The following is a 21,115-nucleotide window of genomic DNA, read 5'->3' on the forward strand; positions in this document are numbered from 1 at the left end:
TTATTTGCACGTTAGCCACACAAGGGTATCAAGGTCTAGGTCTTTTGGGTTTTCTCCTCGATGTTTTTTCGCTGGGGCTGTTTTAACATTCTTTTTTCAGGGGAACAGGTTGAGGGCAAAAAAGAAGGATCTACACCTGCTCTACATTGGCTGGTGTGGCAGAAGAAAAGGCACACAAGAAGGCACCGGTGTGTAGAAACAGAAGGCAGATCTGTGAGCAATGGGCCAAGACATGATCGAAGGAAACGAGAAGGGAGAATTTTTGGGATAGCAATTACGAAAAAAAACGGGGGAATATATTTTATTATGTGGTGCTCCTCCTGAGGAGAAGAAATGTATTCATGGAGACGCGTGTGTGCTTTTTATTTGGTGCCAAATGCTTGGGACAAGATGCATTTCCTCGATCAATGAGATCGCAGGGTGGTACCTATTCACTGAAGAAAAAGGTGCACAAGACACCATCGGGAATGGAAGAAGGAAACGATATCGTGTCTACCCTCCTCTATACATAAATTCCACTGTTGCGTGGAATTATCGGGACGGACGCGATCCTCGTGATCGGATTAATGACTGAAAACCCAATGTTGAGATCACCGGGAAAGTCATTAAAAGCACTGACACCTGGTTGCACCATATTTCCTCCATCTCCGGCTATTTCTTCTTCTTGCTGACTTACCATACAAAATTGCATTTCTCACAGATACCGCGCGGATGCAGTACGAGAGCGTGCACAAGGAGAACCCAAAAGAGATTGCCATCGCGTGTAATTTGAAATCGCAATCAATGATCGGTGCGCAACGAACGATCAGCAAATGAGTTAAATATGATAATACCCAGAAAAAAAGTATTTCAAATGAGATCGCCACTTCATGCTGGATAATTGAGTGGTCTCGAAGGTGTCCGCGTATGCAATTTACAAAGGAGTACCCGTGTGGTTGACACAACATCCACGCCGGGGGCTGATCAATGGCATTTTTATTGAGAAATCAATATCAATTACAGTGAAAGACGTTTGTTCCAAAACACCAAATTATTGTCTTGCACAAAGAGACAGGCAATTCATTTGCCTTACCTGCAACATGATCTTGAGTATGAAATTAACGTGCAAAAAATTCAATTATTTAGTGTAATTCTATTTGTTTTGCTGTATCACTTGAATGTTTTTATAAATTTTATTGCAGTTTAAGGTAATAATCTCACCGTTTGATTAGCTGATTTATGAATTCTTACGGGGCTATCACACTTAAGCTCCAAGTGCTTGAGCATTATAACCTCTATGTGAGTACGAAAGAGAAAACAACGGTATTTTTTCTCGTTTTGTCACATGTAAAATCTTAAGCATCAAGCGCTTAGAGCTCAAGTGTGATAACTCCCTTAGTCGGTTTTGAAACATTTTTGTGAATTTTCATTTGTAAATTAGCACATTAAAAATCTACAAATTCTAGCAGTTTGTTATTTTGTAGGATTTTACATGAAAGAAATGATAGTTCGTCGTCTTAATACATGAGGTACTCACAGAAATAAAAAAATTATGAAACTTTTTATTTCAATGCAAAAATTCTAGCAGTTTCTTATACTTACTTTGCATAACGTGGTAGAAATCTTGCAGTTCTAGAAGTTTTTTTTAAAGAATTCTTGAAATTGTATTGTGTCGCTTAAGTCTTGTCTTATTCAACATGTTCAATCCAGAGAATTCTAACAGTTGTTATGCTTGAAAAACTGCTACTTGAACGCCTTTAACACTCGGAGGACTTTACTGGTAATTGGTACCAATTGAAACCTTAAAATCGTCACAGAATAAAATCTATTAGACTTATCTCGATGAATTTAGCATCTATGTGTAGGGAATTTTAATTACTTTAAGATAGCAGAAAGAAAATCTCGAGAAAAGTCTTTTCTTTGGAAGATAATTGAGGTCAAAGTCAGAATCCAACGTGGAGGATCAAATTGGTACTCATTACCAGTCAAAATCCCATACATTTTTGCCGTGGTTTTGAGGTTATGTTTCACCATATTTCCCAAATAAAGTACTCTTGTTCACTTTTCCTCGGTAAAAATCATTAATGTGGACTAATTTTATTGCCGGAAGTGATTAAAAAGTTACTTAAAGAATCAAAGTTTGTGATTATTTAGGCGCAATAATAAATTATGTAAAATTGTAGCAAAAAAAGTCGTTTGAATTGGCAATTTTGCATCGATTCTACGCAATTTTTTTTCAGTGATGATTTTCTAAATTAAATATTTAGTAATTCGGTGTAGGAATGCTTGAAGGAGATTGAGAATTAGTGAAACTTTCGATCCTTGTTCAATAAACTGATTAATAATTAATTATTGAGCATATTTTATCAACTGGTACTTATTACCAATTTGATCCTCCGCGTTGTGCCAAATGTTGGGTCCTCCAAGTGTTAAGCGTTCAGTAGATCCTGAAAGGGTAAAAAGTATTCTAACTTAGCGATTCTATCAATTTTTATGCACAAAACTGCTAGAATTTTCACTTAAAAAAAACTTTTTAATTGAATTCTATGCTATAATGCACACAGAGTGATAAAAATTTGAAGACTATAGATTAACAAATTCTAGAAGTTAAGGATTATAAATGAAAAAAATGTCAACAGAATGTGTTAAAAGTGGAGAGGCATCAAAGGGTTAATAAGCAGTTGTATGTGATTTGCATATCACGAAAACATTGCTGAAAAATTTTCATGAATCCCAAAAATTCCATTAAATTTAAAAAAAATCATTTTTTCTAACAAAAATCAAATCTAAATGCATTTCTGCTAATTTAATAGTATTAGTAATTCAGTGATGAACGAATCGATCATACAGCACAGTAAAGTAATAATCTACCCTCGCATTTGCGGCTCGCAAAAAGGCCTTCAAAAGTCGGAGGAAGTGGAGGACAGCAGCAGTTGAAAGGAATGCCATCACATTTTCTTGGAGAGTCTTATTCAATAAGAGGCGTCAACGTCCGGATCTATCGACCATATGTTAATGCGCTTTCTCAACTTTCGAGCATTTTGCTGTCTCACTGCCCACATTTTGCATCTCTCAAGAGGATCTCTTTCTTTTTTTTCCCTTCTGTGTTGCCACTTTGTCGGGAGGGCTGATCCTTTGTTGGCGATTTTTTTGTGCGTTTGTCCACCTCTTGTGTTTCAAGCCAAATTGCCAAAAGGAGAGAAAGGCCACAGAAGTGGCTTTGCTTACCCAAGGAGGATTTTGTGTGCGGGCTTGTGCTACGGTTTAATGCGAAAGATACTCGACACTCTCGCAGATCCTGCTCTTTATTTTTTTTTTTTGCTGAAACGACTCTTGTGCACCATTTGGGCAATTTCCAACACTGCGGGACATTTTTGTCTTCAGGACTCCTCCTACATCCATTTTCAATTGTTCAACACACTGATGGTTTAAATCAGAAAAGAAGGAATCTTCCATGGCACATCCTCGAGAGTGATCAGTGCAGCAGTGCCTGAAATTGATTTATGATGATCGACACCACTCGAGTGAATTGCAGGATTCTTCTCCACCCTTCTGCACTCCACGGGTTGCAACGCATTTATCGGCACAAACCTCAATTTGATTCTCAGTTGCGATCAACACCAAATTCTTCATCTTCGCTCCTCTCGAGAGCGGCTGCGGACTTCTTTTATTATCTCATCTTTGCGCCGATGCCCCGAAGAATTTCACTTGACGCCAAGACCATCATCAACACGTCGAGGCTCTTCCATGTTGTACACTTTTAGTGATTGAGTTACTTTGGAGGATGGTGTGGTGAGAAAAAAAATTCCAACAAATCATCTTTTTGGGCTCTTATGCATATTTTTCACGCCTTTCCACTCACCTCTTGCCCAGCTCATAACGATTTATCGATGGTAATGCTTTTCAAACACTTTCCGCAGATTGGGTGAAAAATTCACGCGGATGTTTTATTTTTCTAGCACGCGACCTTCATGTGGGTGTGGATGCTGTTTTTCATATTGAATACATAACAAGATTAATGAATTTATTGCTTCTGTTAAAATATTAATATTATTTTAATATTCAAAACAGATATTAATCAACACCTTTGAGATAAAAAAAAATGATCAGAATTTCTCAAGATTTTTTTCTGTGGGAGGTATAAGACGCCATTTTTAATTTTTGCTTAGCTTTATATTTAGTGAAGGATTATTAACCCTTTAAGGTCCACGATCAATTTTGCGAGCTGATTGAACTAAAAATATTTTTTCGTGGTTCCTTTGAGCTCAAATAAGACATTTTTAGCAAAAAAAAAATCTTAATTCAAAAATTTACGGTTTTTCGTTCTTCCTGATCCTGTGAGTCCTTGGGGATATCCTTTTTTGGTCATAAAGTGATCAGGGATAGTAAAGGCATATTCATAAAATAACTACACAAAATAAAACATTTTCAAAATCTAGCCCTTGGGTCAGCGTACGACCCAATGGACCTTAAAGGATTAAAATAAACAACGTTAGACAAACGTTAGAATTTCACAGAGATTTAAGCCAAATTATGCCAAGAATCCCGATGGTTCAATTTACCAAGAAAATGATCCCACATCCTTTGCATAGGGCTTTGCCTCTATCCCGCGTGATTTCAAAAGCAATTTTCGTAAAAGTTATGCGACTCTGTGCGAAGTTGCCCTGCATCACAGCATATTTCCACATACATGGAGTGAATCCCATCGAGGAGTGTGAGAAACTGAAAATGACAGGGTGTTCATACGGATCGATCGGGATGGTGAGGTGGAGGATGAGAAATTGCTATGCACTGGAGCCACTCAGCTCGTCTGTCCAAAGTCACTTCCAAAAGCCATTCACAGTTCACACATGTGTGGCAGCAGGTTAAATACCATCTACGTCTCGCATGAATCCCAAAGTGTTTGCCGGTTGGCGCCATCCACACTCTGGGGGGCGGCTTTCATTTTTGTTTCATATACAGACCTTCAAACATACAGCCTCTCTCGGACCCATCCTCGCCATCGTCTTCTTCTTCTTCTCAGGAGGGTGGGGGGCACACAATGGCTGTAACCGTGGTGTGATATTTCACAGATTGTCATTAATGCCCGCATGAATAAATTTGGATGCTACAGGATGGTGAAGAAATTGCAACAATCATCCTTCCATTGTTCCCATGAAGATGCACCCAAAAAAGGCGCGACGTTTTATGTTTAACACGCTGATATTTTATCAAGAATCAGGCCAAGAATATTGATTGAAATTTTAAACCATGACCAATATTTTTTTTTTTTCATAAAAAACTTCCAGCATTTTATTCGGAATTTTTTATTTAGATAAAAGCATAGAGAATAGCATAATATGTGTAGCACATTTTTACAATATTGACAAAGAGCATAAAATTTACATGGTATATTCCAGCAGCTTTGAAACCAAATGGCTTCGAAGCCATCGTGAGCATTTGAAGAAAGATTTTCTCATCCTTTTGGCTGAGGTCGTACCATTTGATCATGTAGAAATTCGTGTGAATCCTTTCCGTTTCTAATGCAATAAATTGACCAAAAGAACAGTAAATCAGCATCTGAAGAGCCATTGTGAAGAAAACGTAATAATAAAAATCAAATTGCGGTGAAATACTAATTATAACGAGATTTGTGATTAGAACGCAGCTGGTGAGACTTATTTCCGTGAAAATAGCAAAAGAAAATATTTTTTCGTAAATTTTGAACTTTTCGTAGATCTCGCAGTTTAATTTGTGAAGAAAAAGAATTGATTCCTTTTTGATAATTTCATCATCTTCGAATAATCCAATGGCTTCATTGAAGATTCTGAGGATGCCAATTAGGATGAAACCCAAAATAGCGAAGCAAAGCACCGGGACGCCGAAAAGGAAAAAGTAGGAGAAGTAGAAGCCTGATTGAAGGATCATTGTTGTTCTTTTCGACACAAATGGCACTTCAATCTGCTGAATGTCATTTAAGTAGTAGAAGAGTTGAGCATCAATAATAAGAAATAATAACGAGGGCACGGAGGTACTGTAATTGAAACATTTCATTAAAAAGTAAAATAAAAAAAATAATTTTTTTGTGTAAATTACATCACAAACTTATTAAGAAACTTCACAGTTTTCTCGAGACGTCTGTTCTTAATTTTAGTCAAAATTGCAGGTGAATCATCATCAAGGTAGAACTTTTCAATCCATTTAAATAAATCTTCAATCTCCTTCTCAAAACAAGAAACAGCCAAAACTTTACATAAAACATTTGTCACACCAATAATGGCCAAAAATGCAATACAAAATACAATGAGATTCCTTTCTTTAGCAGATCCAATAGCTTTGTTCACGAAAAACCAGATATTAATGCAAAGAATAGTTGGACTAAAAGATTTTCTGACATATTTGTAATTGATCATTACTGGGAAATTGAATGTTATTAAAGACATTGCAAAGAAAACTAATTTTATGATGTTCAAGAAACTTTTCTTTAATTCTTTAGGAACCATTTCGTAGATGAGCTCCAAAGTTGTATGTCCGTCCACCTTGTAAGAAACTGAAATAAAACTGCCTCGAATTTTCCCAAGAATGTTTCTTTCTATCAAAGAATTTAACGATTTTAACCCAAATATGCCGAAGAATTTTAAATTTATATTGAGATCTGATTTTAAACTTATCAAGAAAAGTCAATTCTCAACCACAATTGTTGAAACTTCTATAAGCTGAAGTTACTAATGGACAAATCCGGGTTAAAAATAATAAATCAATAGCTCTTACTATTATCAATTCATGAGAAAGCTAGTATGTATAAACCTTTTTCGTAGAACTCTAGCTTTTCTTAAAATTATCGTATGCTCGTTGATAAGTAATTTTAAAATTGAGCCTTGAATAACTCAATAGTTAAAAGAAATTTCGAGGACCGTAATAGGACTAATAGGTGCTCATTAAATGTTTCCAAATTAAAACAAAATTGAATAAGATTATTGACTAATTTAAGCAATTTTCAATCATTTTTTGAAATAGAAAAAAATTCTGTTTTTTTTTGCAAAATTATACATCTCAAAAGAACTATTAAACCAATTGAGTAATAATTTCCTAGCAGAATGGGATCATTCGGGTCATTCACTTATAATTGTGTTTTCGACAAATTGTGGGTGTTTCTCTGCATTTCCTTGCTGAGTATCCTTGCGTGGGGAGGTCACAAGGTTCATATAACAGCGTGGATCTATTGTTGGCCCATCTCTCAGATGAGATTCTTGGCAGGAAATGTCGGTGGTACATCACTGATGAGAGTGTGGGGTTTCCTTGAGGGTGGCATTGCATACATACATATACATATATGTATGAAAGCGTGGAAGGTTATTGGCGCAAGAATTGCCCCGAAGGAGGAAGACTTTATGGTGCTATGCAGGAAAAGAATGTCAAGAAAAAATGATCATGACATTTTTTCCTGACATTTTTTGTCATTCTATCTCACTCCCACTAATGTATTTTCCTATCTTTCGTCTTTCTCTCACGCATGTTTCCGGCATCTTTTTTTCTTGCGCACAACATGTTTTTATTTCCTTGAATTTTCTCAACATTTGGGGGTATTTTCCCCAAAGAAAAGTGGAAAATGCTTAGCTAAAGAGCCCACAGTGCCAGGAAAACAGTGGAAAATGGAAATTTACGGTCATTTAGCGGCCAAATATGTGAAAATGCGCGAAGTGAAAAATCAAAACATTCTTTCCCTGACCAATTTTTACGGGATTCTTTTCTAGATTTTGACCACACAAATCACTTCTTGCGGGCTTTTTGTATCTTCCTACAGGTCATCTGCATAGGGAAGGTCGGCCTGGGGTCAGGGAAATGCTTCCTGGGTGGTGGAATCCCACCTGAACGCGAAAAACTGGTCCGGGAGTGAATGTTTTGCTGTCGAACTTCACTGTTTTCACTTATTTGGCCGATAAATACCCACGATTTTCCACTTTTCACACTTTCACAGGCACTAAGAACACTTCCACAAGCCGCTTTTCACTTTTCCCGAGCTAAAATATCACAATTCACAGAGAAAATTGACGAAAAATAAGAAACGTGTTGACTTCTCAAGAGCTTGAAAAAGAATGTCGCAGGAACATGTTTTTTTCTGTCATTCTTTTTCCAGCTCTTGTGAAGTCAACGTGTTTGTTAGTTTTCTCTGCAATTTTCTCTGTAAATTGTGATATTTTAGCTCGGGAAAAGTGAAAAGCGACTTGTGGAAGTGTTCTTAGTGCCTGTGAAAATGTGAAAAGTGGAAAATCGAGGGTATTTATTGGCCAAATAAGTGAAAACTGTGCAGTTTCTATAGCAAAACATTCACTCCCGGACCAATTTTTTCCGCGTTCAGGTGGGATTCCACCACCCAGGAAGCATTTTCCTGCCCCCCACACAGACCTTCCGTGTTGCAGATGACCTGTGGGAAAGTCCAAAAAACCTGCAGGAAGTGATTTGTGTCGTGAAAATACAGAAAAATATCCCGTAAAAATTGGTCAGGGAAAGAATGTTTTGATTTTTCACTTCGCGCATTTTCACATATTTGGCCGCTAAATGACCATAAATTTCCACTTTTCACGGCTTTCCTGGCACTGAGAACACTTCAGCAAAGCCCATTTTCACTTTTCCATGGAAAAATATCCCCAAATACTGAGAAAATAATACGAAATGAAAAACATGTTGAGTGCACAGAAAAGAATGATGAAAATGTCGGAAGCATGCGTCAGAGAAAGACGAAAGATACAGAAATACATTAGTGGGAGTGAGAGGGAATGACAAAAAATGTCAGGAAAAAATGTCATGATCATTTTCTCTTGACATTCTTTTCCTGCATAGCACCATTAGTGCTGTGAAAATGCACCTCCTGAATTATTGTTGCATAGAGTGGCTTCAACTGCTCTTTAATTTGCAACTTTATGTGCTGGTGGTTCCCTGCGTGACAGTGAGTGGTGTTTACTTGCCGTTGCCACCTCATCTCGGTCACAATCTCATTCGAGTGGTGGACGAAATTAGAATATTGTGACGAAGTGGACGGAATTTATTTGGCTGCGGCCTCACGATTTACACCCAATTGATGGGACATTCTTTTGCGGGCGAGCTGACAACATCGAACGGCGGGAGGGATGTCATTTGCGTTCATTGCGCCCACACTTTGCCATTCAAAACATCTGTTAAACATCCCAAAATGTGCTCATATCTACGCGTCGATAATTTCCCTGGAAACGCGCTGTTTACAAACAACTGTGCTCAATTCTTTTATAATAGTCACAGAAAGTCAATGTGCGGAGGTGGTGGGTGGGGGGATGTGCAAGAAATTTATTGAGCATCTCCCAAAAACCCCTTGTCTCCCGCATAGACGTAAATCTCGCATGTTGGAGGGAATTTTCCACACAATACCCAAAATTTTCCTCAGTCTGCTGAGGTTGAAGGATGAGCACAGTCACTTGAGATGAGGGACATACATATATAGCACAAACCATACATACATAGCTCCTGTGAGAGGGTGGCAAAAAGAAGTCATTCCATCAATCTTCTCCCTGATGAAGCTCCTTTTTCACACCAAGACACCATCGAAGGGAGACCTCGCTGGGAGATTCTTCAATTTGTCAGGTGGCTCACTCGGCGACTCATCCTTGAGTGTGACGAAAAGAGCGTTATTCACGATACATACAGTAAGTCCCCCGCATGTAACCAAAATTGGTTTTTAAATTATTGTTGGGGATCATTAAAGGTTCAAAATAAGCGTGGTGATTTCCCGGAAAAGCGCTGGGAAACCTACGAATTTTCCGGTTTTAGGTGTAACCTATATTGATTTATTTCTCAATTTCTAGCAATTGTAGAATATTGCGATTGGCGTCAAATGAAAGCTATATCAATGCTTAATATTATATATTAAAACCATTTTCCAAAATGCACAAGAAGGTGAAAATTCGGAAAGATTTTCCGAACACGCATTTTTCTTTCGCCTCCCATTTCCACAATATTGCATGGGACCACCTGGAACATCCCTCATTTTGTAGCTTTTTTAATCCCCTTTCATTTGGTATAGCACTTGCTGGGGAAATCTGCTGGGAAAACTGTTTTTTTTTTTTTTTAGTGATTTTCAATGTTGGAAAAACTCACTATTCGAAGGCTGCAATGTTATACCGGAGCTCACACCGACTTAGCCGATTTAACAATGCAGCCCTCGTATTGCCATCTCATCAATATTGCATTAGTTAGAAAGAGACAACACGATTCCTCTTGAAGCTTTCAAAGCTAAGCTAAGCTGCTGGGAAAACTGTTTTTTTTTTTTTAGTGATTTTCAATGTTGGAAAAACTCACTATTCGAGGGCTGCAATGTTATACAATGTCATAACATTGTATGACATTGTATAACATTGTATTGCATTGTTAAATCGGCTAAGTCGGTGTGAGCTCCGGTATAACATTGCAGCCTTCGAATAGTGAGTTTTTCCAACATTGAAAATCACTAAAAAAAAAAAAAACAGTTTTCCCAGCAGATTTCCCCAGCAAGTGCTATACCAAATGAAAGGGGATTAAAAAAGCTACAAAATGAGGGATGTTCCAGGTGGTCCAATGCAATATTGTGGAAATGGGAGGCGAAAGAAAAATGCGTGTTCGGAAAATCTTTCCGAATTTTCACCTTCTTGTGCATTTTGGAAAATGGTTTTAATATATAATATTAAGCATTGATATAGCTTTCATTTGACGCCAATCGCAATATTCTACAATTGCTAGAAATTGAGAAATAAATCAATATAGGTTACACCTAAAACCGGAAAATTCGTAGGTTTCCCAGCGCTTTTCCGGGAAATCACCACGCTTATTTTGAACCTTTAATGATCCCCAACAATAATTTAAAAACCAATTTTGGTTACATGCGGGGGACTTACTGTATGTATTGTGAATAACGCTCTTTCTCCTTCCCCCCCTCGAGGTTTTCCACCGAAGCGATGGCAATTTTCCTCGCCCCTGTTGTTGGCACATCTGTCTGTGAATTAATTTCTTTCCCATCCCTTCTCCAACAAAATACCTCGCCCCGTACTCATTGGCAATTTATTCGAGAGTGGTGCGTGCTGCAATTTGTAAAACATGCTCATCACTCTAGCTTGCATCTGGGATTGTTTCATCCACATCAAGGGGTGGCTGTATCACCATTTATACACAAAAAAGGGAGCAGATTATTCATGTATTTTTGCCCACTTTTGCAGCAAAACATGGCAAATTGGAAGGATGGTTAGCAAACGTTTTTTTGGCACTTTTTGTGACATCTTGCTCATTTCACTAATATTTATTTTAGGGTTCTCCTCTTCATTTAGTTAAATTCTGAGGGGTGTATCTATTACGTAATGAACCTTTTTGCAAATTGTTGAACTGGAAATCTCTCATCATGATGCATTTGTTTTGCGAAAACAAATGGCGGTTTCTATTCAAAAGATTTCCAGTTAAAGCTTTTTTTTTTAATTAGGGGAGAGCGGGGTTAAAAAAGTCCCTAAAGGGTTTAGAAAAAGCTCAAAATATCATATTTCCCAAACAGATAAAGCGAAATGTATTGCTAAATTCTTTAGGAAATTTACTGCCCTACAACTCTTTCTCAGATCATTTTGTTCTATCTAGCTAGGAAATATGATATTTTAAGCTTTTTCCAAACCCTTAAGTGACTTTATTAGCCCCGCCCTCCCCTATAAACTGAATTAAATAAGTTTTATAAATATTAAAAAGAAACTTCTTATCTCTTTGAGAAACAAAATCCTATTTCTAAAGATATAAGAAAAAAAACTATTCTCAATAGCAGTTCAAAATGGCTGAATTGAAAGATCTTAGCGTGGTTTGTAGCCATCTTAGCGATAATAGTGCCATAGTTTCACTTTCCAATATTCCAGTCTTGTTAAATTCTAATTTCAACTAACTTAAACATTCTCTCCATTTTGTGTTTTACAAATTAAAGCTATTTCAGCGATTTTTGTGTACAGATTTCTCACAGAAATTGATTTAATTGATTTTATTTCTGGTCGCCCATTTAATGAAATTTCCATGGAAGCCATCGTATGTGTCAAAAAGCACCCGTAAATCACGTAAAATTTTCAAAGTGATTGAGATGTTTCGTGAAAAGTGGAAGTCCGTGTGAAGAAATCTGGTTTAGTGGGATGAATTAAGTGGATCATTTGTATACCAATTTCCGCCACTTTGGTTTTCCTCCATTGAGATGAATCTCTTCCCGCGCGCGCGAGAATCATTTTAAAAATAGCCTCAAAGACGCCACGAAGGAATTTCTTCTCTTTTTTTTGTGCTTCATACAATACACCACATAGCGCGATGAGAGCTTTTCGGGCAAGCAACATAATGAGAATTAACGCCCAACAGATGTTTGCGTCTGCTTTCGGAGTCCAACAAAATATTTTCCTTGTGGCTTTTATTGTTTTCCACACTTTAGCCTCACACAAGCCTCGGCAGTGTCTTCGATGGGATTTTATTGCAGATGAATCTCACTCCCGGAAATTGCCTCTATGATGAAATTCACACTTTTGCCTGCTGAATGAAATATGGTTACTCTTTCATGTGTGGCCCCGTCGTGCCTCCCTGGAGGGTATACTATTCTCTCCGGAAAAGTCGGCCAGATCTGAGAAGGGAGACGGCACTTTTATTGTCTGAGAAAATAGCTCGAGCAATCAATGAATTTTAATATAGAAAAAATAGAATCCTCGGGAATCACCCTCGATTTCTCTCTCTTTTTTTGTCACACCCCTCATGTCACAACAATAAATTACACCACACTCCCCTTTTACACAACCCCCTGACACATTAAACAGATGAAAAAGATGCTGATGGGGAGACAAAGTGTCTCTGTTTTTGCCTCCTACGCGCACAACAAACTTCCTCGTCAATCAATTTAATATATTTCTCTCCTCTTGTTTCTAAACCATCCCCCACAGCTATTCTCTCATGACGACCTTCAACCCCACATATTGAGCATAAAAATGATAAAAATGCCTCAATGGAAGCCTTGTCCTCAATCTGCGCGTCCCCCATTGTGCCGCGTGTGCCATCAATCGGTCGTAATTAAAATCACTGCCTTCAGCAAAATGGCTAACGATGCGTTTCAACGGAGGGGTTCAGCGATGCACAGGGACTCCGGGGCTTTTTTTGCCATTTCCATTTGTGGAATTGCTACACTTCACCCACCCACCCACAATTTATTATTAATCCAATAATAGATATGGCTTTCTGGAATAGCTTCTCTCTCTAAATTTGTACCCTTGTGACGTCTGGCGAGGGTGGCAATGACGTCACGGTCACATGTGTCACGTGAAAAGGAAGACGAGGTCGCTTTTGCAATGGAGGACGCAGCCGGTGCGTGGCTTTGGCGAAAGGGATGGGGACGACCACTGATCTGAACATGTGGATGCTGCGGCGGGATGAGCACTATAGGATGTGGGGTGACTCAGAGAAACCCAATCTGAAGATTCATCATCCGCGATGAGACAAGGGAATGGGCAGAATGTGAGGGTAGCAAAAGAGGATGATTTCATCGAGCGAAGCGCAACTTGCTTATTTTTAGCACGATTCTTATGCTTTTATCGGAGGCGTTATGTGAAAGTGATGGAAAAAGGATGGGCGTTGATGTAATTTTGGAATGGAGCTTTGATTTATTTTAATCCGTTTTCTCAAAATATCTAAATTGAAATATTTGTAGGTAAGGGATGATTCGATAATTTTAAAAATTCTACAGGACCAAATCATCCTAAAAAATTACATAAAAAGGGTAAAATAAAGACTTAAAAATATTAAATTAAAAAAATTGATCAAAATTTGTGATTGAGAGTTTCTGAGATGAATTTATTTGACCTTCAAAGCGTTTTTTAAGCATCACAATATGAATAGGAAAGCCACGAATATCTATCTAATATTTTTATGCAAAAATTCTACGAAATGTGGTTCAAAATTGAAGTCTCAAATTTTCGTCCTTTGAATGAAAAAACATTTTCTGCTTTAATTCCTTTATACTTTGTCCCACACACATACTGCAGCATCGTGTGTGTTTCCTTTTAAAACAAGGACATCCCGCTCGAGAGCATCTCAATAAGTCAGGTCAGAGATTAGGATTTACTGCCTCAAACCCAAACATCCTTCTGCGCCCTAATCGCCCTGAATAGAGGAAACAACGAACAAAACTTTCCATCCACACTGCCGACAAACATTGCCAAAAGGAATGAGGATAAATCTCAATGAGTTTGTGGTGTTGGAGTGTTTTGGAATTCATCTTACAGATGAAAAACTTATGGTCATAAACCATCATTGTCTCCCCGCAGAGTCATTTCCTCTCAACGGACCCCCTGACAATTTTTGCAAAGCCCAGACAACTAATTATGAGCCACACATTTCACTTTACGTCTGATCCCATCAAGGAGCCATCTTGGCCATCCAGCAGTTTTGCCGCGAGGAAGAAATGTGACCAACACTTAATCCACAGCAACGGGCAGGGTACACCTGTGTCATTATTAATTTCCATTTTTCTCGTTACGCGCCTTTTTGCACGCGCTCCTCTTTGGCGAATTGTCTTTCTCGTCTCTCTTTTCCGAAATAATCCCCAAATAATTGGACGGTTCAGCCACAGAGTGCACCTCGCCCTCGACAACAAGACCAGAGAAACCCCTTTTGCGGCTGTGAGCCATGTACAACGCGGCATTAGCATAAAGTGCTTAATTAAAAAGTCTGCTCTTCGAGAGTAAATTGATTGGATGGGTCGCATGGACAAAGAGATCCTAAATGGGGTTTTTCTTCAAGCAAAAATTTTAATCTCCATTCATACGTAAATTTCATTTTAAATAGTTAGCCCCGAGGTATACTCATTAATAATCAAATTAAATTAGAAACAAACAACTAGAGCAGCTTCTTATGCTCCTGGAAGAAAAAATTAAATATCAAGTCCGTTACAACGCCATCTTTGTTTTAACATTCCAGTGGGAAAGGAAGCTAGAGGAATCTATTTTTAGTTTTAATTAATTTTGTAGAGCAGAAATCACAGCAAAAACACTCTCATGGAGAAAGTCTCTGGATGCTTAGGCATCCCAGGGGAGGTTTTTCTCAACAGAAGTAACTTTCCCACACTCACCAGAACCCCTTATGGACGCCACAATTGAATATGTGTGTACAAACTATCTTAAAACCAAAGCATATGTGGCACGAAGAAGGGGATTCAAGTGGCCAAAAATCACATTCATGTCTCTCGGAGATGACGTTTTTTTTTCATTCTTACACAAAACTCTTCGTGCCTTGTTAAAATGGGAATGCGCTTCTGGTTTTTCCACCCAAAACAAACGACCAAAGAGTCAAAATACCAATGAAGGCAAACTTGAATAATTGGCCGTAATCCCCCCGAATGTGAGTGTCTCATATGTGCCCGCAAGTTGTGTATGAGTCCCCCATCCCGGGTACATGAGAGCCAGTTCGTGAGTTTCATCTCACAGCGCATAATTGCATCTTAATTGCGGCAAAACGGCGCTGCATTTTGAAGTTAACAGCCCAAAGTGAGTTGAAGTGCTCACCCAGAGTCCAAGAATTGCTCATATACACTTTTAGTGAGGTCCCAAGGCTTCCCAATGCCACTCAAAAGCGCGACTCACTAATCAGTCTTGAGAGGACTTCCCACAGTTTTCATGGTGTGCCGCACAGAAGCACTCGTCTGTGCCATGTGGATGAGGAAAAGTCCCCATATGGCATTACGTGATCTCCTCTATACCACTCTGCTGGCTTTTTATGGGGCCTTCTGGCATTTTCAGCCACCACTGCGGAACCCACACTCACGGGGGAGATGGGGAAGAGTGCACATATCACATTTTAGGGCGAGAGGGAATTAATTTGTTTTTCGGCTCAAGTACAAATAAATGCACACAGTGACATTCTCAAGCCATGTTCAGCACTGCCTTTTGGAGGTCTTGTTCGCATTTTGATTTATGGACCTAAGTACATTCCCGGAGGATTGTATGAGCGCACTCCAGAAATTCACAATCCAATTAGGCGGGAAATTTTGTGATGCTTACTCACAGGAAGATGATCTGCCCTCAAATAAATTATTTTTCACCACAAATCACGCACGAGAGTGATAAAGATGCTTTAGAAGAATTTTAACAATCTTCCCCATGTTGAATGCAAAAAACAACAAAAATTGGGCGCAGTAAATATTTTAGATTTTGTGCATAATGGTTTATTAATTTTTCTCATTTTAATACAGTTGGATGCTTTAAAATGACCATTTCGTTGTTAATGTTCTATATAACGAACATTTCGTGTTATAACAAACTGTTTATGGTAATTTTTAATTTCCCTTTTTTTTTTAAAGTAAAACAATAAAGTAAAAACATCTTTAAAAAAAAAGTTAGTACCGTAGAACAAGGAGAACGTGATTAAAAATGACGATGAAATAGAACTAGAATAAGAACATGAAAATATTATGTATTAATAAAAATTTACAACATATAGCATAAAATTTTTTATTCTATGTATTTAAATGGTCATTACTCGGATTCTACAATATTATTTAAACTTTATGCATTACTTAAACAGCATAATGCTTTGAACTAGACAACAATCACATTAAATTGTACATAACATTAATACACATACCTAGAAAAATTTAGGTTATATCGTTTTTTAGTGTTCTTAACTTGATTAACTTGATAAAAGTTATTATTTGCTATATCGTTTGTTGATCAGAAATGGATCTCTAGACAATATAATAAAACGTCAAACGTTAGAATTGCAAAAACAAATCGTCAAATGCTGCTAATTTGAATTTTAAATCCATTAGTAACTTCGATTTTTATATTTATTTAGTGAATTTTATCACTTTGGATACCTAATTTACAATAAGATTTTTTCGAAAAAAAAATAATCTTACCTCGTGAAGCTTGTGACCAACATTCCCATGGAAAAATTCTTTTTTCTAAATGACCTATTAATGTTTAACAATGCTTTCGAGGAATTCTAGAACCAAAATCTGGTTGCGCTGTAAAAGAGAAAGTTCGGCAAGATGAGAGCGGAATAATTTGGCATTGCAATTTTATTGTTTTAGGGCCAAAAAAACGGTCAATAATCCTTACAAGTTTGTTGTTGCAGATGGCGATTCAGGTATAGGATCCCAGATGCATTTTATTTAGCATGGCTGTAAAAGATTCCTCAGTCTGTGAGCCTTCAGGGATGATGTTTAAGCATTTCCAGGGACCATCATGGGATGGCTATAAAGTCCATCCAAGTCAGTGACTTGCAAATGTGCACACACAAGAGTTAGCAGAGCTACATTGCCTTTAGGGATATCTCTTCTCAAATGCTTTATGGAGGTTCAAGTAAGCCCGCAATTAAGCCCATGGAGATGCATCAGCATGAGAGACAACATTGTTGTTTGGCTGTGTGCACCGAAATTGGCCTCTGCATCGGGGAAGACAATGTGGTCGTCAGATGGGCTCTTTGCTCTGCCATGGGTGAAACTTTTTCGCCATCTCTCGTATGGAATTGAGATATTTATGGGACACAGCGAGGAAGCCCATGCATCGTGTGGAATGTCGGCAGGCTTTTGAGGTATTGTTGGGCCACAGTGCGGCTCTCATTAGGTGGCACATGGTGGCATACACACAGGCTCTGCAAGCGAAGAAATTGCAATTGAGGGCAGAGCATTGTGTGCATATATGCAAAATAAGGCTGAGTGGGTGGTGCGCATTATTTTCACCTCATTTCACCAGACAAAAACCGCGTGACCGCGCGCGGCAAATTTCCATTCAAAACCATCCCGCTAATTGTTTGCTTTTCGCGCGAAAGAGCATTCGCTCGGTGGGCCTCTTGTTGGGGCATTAATTTGGATGCTGTGTTGGCTTATGGGTTCGCGCGAAAATTCTCCTCTTTGACCATCATGGCAAAACGGGCAAAACACAAGCCCCACCAACTGTGCCGCTCGCCAAGATGGGTGTACACGTTGTCGTAAAATATGTCTATGGCACCTCATCAATTTGCAGATTGGGGCAAAAATACGCTTCGACATCCACCCATCAACGCACCCAGTGCTCAGGCACCTCATCCGCTTTCATACTGTAGCCTGTGTGTGTGTTAGCTCCCCGCAGGAAATTGATGGCGGCAAATGATGCTGCCACGCGGGATTTTCAGCATTTTGAGGCAAACACTTGAGCATTTTCATCTATTATTGCCTCGTATTATTGTTATTTCTGCTTTGGAGCTAACTAAGCTGTTGGAAGTGCTCAAACGCCAAGCTGGTATGAACATGGACCAAAAGGTGCTCCTATAAATACCCGCGCGCGCGATGTTTTCATGTTGATTCAGCTGTTCCGGAGACTTTTGCCATGGCATTCTTCAGCACAATCAATTTTTAACACCCGGGAATACAGCGATTGAGGAGGTGGAAAGAATTATCTCAATATTTTCACCCGAAATAGAATTTTTCCCCCTCGCGACTGATGTCTCTCTCTCTATAACTTTGTCTCATGGACCCTCCCACGCGTACACCGGTACTGCTGAGAATGCGATGGGCAAAAAAAAAGAACTAAAAAAGGTAGGTGAAGAAAGAAATGAGGCACAAAAGCCAAGTCATTTGAGGTACGATGAGATTCTCTTTAGGAGAGAGATGATTCAGTGAATGATTCCCAATGCTTCTTCACACCCAAAATGAGATGCCGCTAAATGGCATCATTTGGGGGAGGCAATTTGTGGGAATCACCTGGAATTAATTTGAGAAAGTGAAAATCATTTTTAACACGAAAATCTTCCACTTGAGCCTCCAAGGGGCCGGCAATTTCTGTCTTTTTATGATCAAACAGAAGAGATTTTTTTATGAAAATTTTCTGTCTGAATAAAACAACTCTTTAATTTCTTTTAAAATTATTTTTGTTGTTGTATTTGATTAAATTTTGATCCCTAAAAATATTAATGTTTACCACCCCTTGGTTTTCTTTGCTAACATAAGAGCAGAGAAAGCTCCTTGAGCAAAAAAAAAGGAAAGATGCGCCTCCCGCACACTGCATGAAATGGCCTTCTAAGGAAGATTTGCAATGGGGGAGGATCAATAAGTCGTCAAGGAATTTTCCCCACAGCGCGGTGGCGACATCCCGAGAGAGCCGGAGCAGGGAGAGGGTGTTAGGGATTAAAATGTGCCATGAGCACACAAAGACGATCCCTCTGCGGCCCTGACGAATTCGATTTCTATCTCCGTTCGCACGGAATGCCTTCGTCCTGGATTTGCGCTCGATAGTGTCTCACCATCCGAGAGATGTGACTCCATTGATGGCACCGAACGCAGCATCATATGTACAAGCAGAGTGTCTCCCCTTTTATGTATTTCCATCACGTTCGCATGCGGGGCCGCTCGTATGTGTAATGTCGGAGCGACCGATTGTCCCGCCGTTTGACCACGGTGACGCCACATGGTCGCGAATGTGCTCTACGCGGGGCACGGGGGTCACCGGGGGCGGTGGTGGGGTGCTGAGAAATCGGTGTGATGCAGGAGGAGCCGGGCTGAGCCAGCTGGATGAAGAGCCAAGTGTCGGAAAGAGGAAATGCGGACTCAATTCGACACCACATGCGATGCCCAAGCGCCAGGACGCCACAGTGGAATGGGGTGGGGGGTTTGTAAACATACATAGAGCAATGTACATATAGTTCGCAACTGAAGCTACTGCCTGGGTCTGCCAAAAAGTCAGCACACACCATCTTTCGCAATGGTGCGATGGAAAAATAAATGTGAAACATTCTTCTTCTACTCCTCCGGCATCCCACCTGGTTGTGCTGCTGCCCCCTCCCCCCACAACCAGTGCTCATGTTTGTTGGCTTCTGCCTCGAAAACATCTCTCTGGAGGCAGCAGCTTAGCCCCACAGGCTCCAACTTTTTATCGCTCACCTCGGTCCAGCTCCCGCCTCGCTGCCGCTCTTCAGCATTCGTTTCTTTTTCTTCAACTTGTCCGTGGAATTTTTTCCGCTTTATTGGCACTTTGCCGCTCTGGATGGGTGACAAGAGGCCACACTACCGTCAGGACAATAAGAATTTATAATTTATAAAAGTATTTCATTGATGTGGTCCTTAAGACAATATTTGGCTTAAGGAACAATTCAGAAAGAGAGAATTAGAGTAAATTCTAATTTCTAGCGACGCTTTGGTAAATTTATTAGATTCTTAAGTACTTTAATTAGTCACAATTGCTAGCAAATTTAAAAAGTCAGTTATTAAATCAGCTAAAAAAATTAATATAAAAATTATTGGTGAAAAAAAAAATTCCTTCGAGCCGGATTTGAACCAGCGACCTATGGATTTCTGGGCACTTCCCATGGAATTTGGTGCATTCCGTGGGAATTTCACTCTACAGTCCACCGCTCTACCAACTGAGCTATCGAAGGCACGTCTGTTGAGGCGATTCCGGTGACTTTCTCCTCTGGGTGGCGGCCCCCAATGACCTGACGTCAGCCTAAATGGTGCACCGTGATCACGACTTGCTCGCAATTCGACTTCATTTGATAGTCAATTTTTTTTTCATGTTGTTTTGCATTTTACACGAGAAAAAAATTCCTGCGATAAGAAAATTTTCTTTTTATTCTAAATCTTAAGAGGCTTAAGAGTAAAAAAAATATGGAAAGAATTTGTAAGCTATTAATTTAATTTAAAAGGTATTTAAATTAGGTTTTAAAAAAAATGGGGATAAATTCCTTAAGAAATTAGAAGAAAATTCTTTATGTAGATTAGTGCAAATTATGCAATTCATATGGTGCATGTTTCATGCTTTTCGGCATCTGGCACTGGATGAGACACTGCAGTTGCTTCTCCTCAGGCTATAGATTAGCATACACGTGCTTTCTTGAGAATTTAATCAATTAAAAGGTTCTATTGAAGCAATAAAATTCAAACAGACTTCAATAAAAAAATTCTAATAGCTCAAATTAAATTCATGAGCTATCATGCTTGAGTTTTTCCCCCAAAAACACGCAAATTTGTGAAGCTATTTAGCAATGTTTAATGAGCATTGGGTTATTGTCCTGCACTCCTGCTGCGACGATAGTCTCTGGTCACTCCTGTCGAGCTCAAAAATGGTAAGCAAGAAATTGATCGTGTGTGCAAGAGAAGGAAGGCAACCCCAATGTATGGCAATTCCTTTGCAAA

General features: G+C 39.0%; 1 protein-coding gene and 1 non-coding gene across 2 annotated transcripts in view; one reads left to right on the forward strand and one right to left on the reverse strand.

The window, feature by feature from the left end:
- The window catches only part of LOC129790857 (uncharacterized), a 679,906-nt gene that overhangs the window by 330,913 nt on the left and 327,878 nt on the right, over nucleotides 1-21,115 (forward strand). The gene's annotated exons all lie outside the window — the stretch shown is intronic.
- Trnay-gua (transfer RNA tyrosine (anticodon GUA)) lies at nucleotides 20,238-20,358 on the reverse strand. Its single transcript has 2 exons — nucleotides 20,322-20,358; nucleotides 20,238-20,273 (listed from the first exon to the last, which is right to left on the reverse strand). It is a non-coding gene; the product is annotated as a tRNA-Tyr (tRNA).

Source organism: Lutzomyia longipalpis, chromosome 2, assembly GCF_024334085.1.
Source record: "Lutzomyia longipalpis isolate SR_M1_2022 chromosome 2, ASM2433408v1".
NCBI classification, from domain to species: Eukaryota; Metazoa; Arthropoda; class Insecta; order Diptera; family Psychodidae; genus Lutzomyia; species Lutzomyia longipalpis.